The following is a 2,746-nucleotide window of genomic DNA, read 5'->3' as shown; positions in this document are numbered from 1 at the left end:
TGTTGATCTGCTTCNCCTACGACGATGACGACGCCTCAACATCGACCTCGACGCTGCCGACCAACGATGACACCTCGACCTTGACGCTGCCAGCTCGACGTTGATTCCTCGACTGTGTCTAATTCCATCAACGACGACTTCTAATTCGGCCTCAACCTCGGCGTCTTTTGATTTGACCTTGACGTGTTCTAATTCGACCTCGACGCCGCCGGCCCGACGACGACACCTCCGGATCGACGATGATGCCTTTTGATTTGATTCGCTCAACCATCTAACGCCTTCACCTCTGATGAAATCAACTAGACCTACCTCCAAATCCGATCCAGATAAACTCTTCATTGCTGGCATCGACGGCGTCGGGACGAAGGCTCTATCGAGAATGGAACCGTCCTCTTGACATGCTCAATGCTCAACAAGCTCACAATTGACCGGTTATGGCCAACACAGTAGTAGTATATTTTTGTCATTGTGATAGTATATTTTTGACACTGTAATAGTATATTTTGTATTACTTGGTAGTAGTAGATTTTATTATGTATGGTAGTAACTTTTTTTTATGGTGCTAGTAGCTTTTCTTTACGACAGTAGTAGCTTTTCTTTATGGTGTTAGTAGCTTTTTTTACAACGGTACGTAGTAGCTTTTCTTTACAGCGCTAGTAGTTTTTGTTACTAGTCATAGTAGCTTTTGTTCTCGACAATAGTAGCTTTTGTTTTCGGCGGTAGTATCTTTTGTTGACGACAGTAGTATTTATCTTTTTTTGTTAGTAGTATTAGTTTTTATTGTCAATGGTAGTAGTTTTTATTGTCAGTAGTAGTAGCTTTTGCTGTTAGTGGTAGTAGTAGTTTTCTTTGTTGGCGGTAGTAGCTTTCTTTGCTGGTGGCAGTAGTTTTTTTTTTGCTATCGGTAATATCTTTTGTTGTCAGTGGTAGTAGCTTTCTTTGTCGGCGGTAGTATCTTTTGTTGTCAGTGGTTGTAGTTTTTGTGGTCGCTAGAATTCTCATAGATGGTCGGCCGGAAAGTTCGCAGGAGGTCGGCTGAAAAGTTTGTTGGAGGTCTACCGGAGACCTCGCCGGAGGTCAGCCGGAGACCATTTGTGGTTGTTGACTTTTTACATTAGTAGCATTTTTGTAAATATAAGAGAGAAAATCTAATTTTTTTGCTAGATGACAGTCTGTAATTTTGTTGAACTTTAATACCTAATATAAGATTCTATTTATGTTAGTAAAAATGTTTAGGTTGACCTATATAAGAGAAAGAGTTCTGCTACATGCACCAAAAATTTATACCAAAATTTAATACCAAATTACATGGCATATACATGTCATCACACTCAATTGAAAAATTTCAGTATATTTGGTTTTCTTAATTAATAAGTAATCCTAAAAATCTAATAATAATAATAATTAGTTTCCTTATGTGAATGAAATACGTGATGGGATTAACCTAGAGCTAGAAGTCTAATCATCAAACACATCCAAGAATACGCAGCCGCATTTGTCTTTCTTGGTTTTTTTTTTTTTTTTAAGACTACAAGAAATAGATATTTCAATGGAAGAAAACGTTGAGAATGAGATGGATGTTGCATATGAGGAAGAAGATATAGACTGTGGGAATGAAGTGATAAGTGCAAATTAATAGTCATGTAGAAGAAAATATTTATACAATTGAGAGTGAAAATGTGAAAGAAAGGGTAAAGGAGCCAGAGATTGGACTAGTCTTTGATTCAATTGATGAGTTGGAGAAATATTATAAATCATATGGAAAAGGAATGGGCTTTGAAGCTTGTAAAGAACGTCAAGCAGAGGAGATGATGGGGAATTGAAGTACATAACATTCACATGTTCATGTTTTGGCAAGCCTAATAACAAGTCAAGACATGCATTTAAATTTCAACCAGTTACAAAATCAGATTGCAAGGCCAAACTCAATGCAAATTTACTCGCATATGAAAAATGGGTAGTGTTCTTCATTGTGCTTGGACATAATCATGATCTTAGTACTCCAAGCAAAAGACGGTATTATAAAACCGAAAGAGATTTGCCGTCACGTGTTAAGAAGAGGTTAGCAACAAATGATATAGCTGGAGTAATTCACAGGTTCAGTTCAGCAAGGCATGGTTATAGCTTGCAACTATGTTTGATACTCATATTTTCCCAAGGTTCACTACATGTACACACTCAATCGATACGCATATGCTTTCCTTTCTTTGACTAAGAAGATCTGATCGAATGGAAATGGATGAAGATGTCCAGAAAATGCAGAAATAGAACATCAAGCCAACTTGCATGATTAAAGATCAGAGTACACATATTTTAGGATGTTTAGATAGTAATTGTTTTGAACCACAAGATGACAACTTCAACCGCTTGAACGAGTATGAGATTATCAAAAATTTTCCTGCTCCTGTTTCTCTAGATGTTCTCTTAAACAATATCATTAACGATTCAACCCAAAAGATGGTCTTCCTTAACTTGAACAACCATTCGAAGACTTTCTGGTGCCTTTCTCCCTTGATGATTTTTGTTCGTTTTCTTGTCTTTGGAAAAACTATGTTCGATCTTTAGTCCCTAAAATAATCTACTTGAGAAGTTGGGTATTCCTTCTTAAGAGGACATTAAATTAATAATTAATATATGCAAATAAATTTTGTGAGTTTTGTTTTAGAATTCTATTCAAAAATCAAATAGGTTAATAAAAATACATGGTGGAAAATATTAGGTTTAAAATGATGATATGACATGTGCC

This window comes from Fragaria vesca, linkage group LG5, assembly GCF_000184155.1.
Source record: "Fragaria vesca subsp. vesca linkage group LG5, FraVesHawaii_1.0, whole genome shotgun sequence".
Taxonomy (NCBI): Eukaryota; Viridiplantae; Streptophyta; class Magnoliopsida; order Rosales; family Rosaceae; genus Fragaria; species Fragaria vesca.
Note: the sequence above shows the minus strand (reverse complement) of the source record.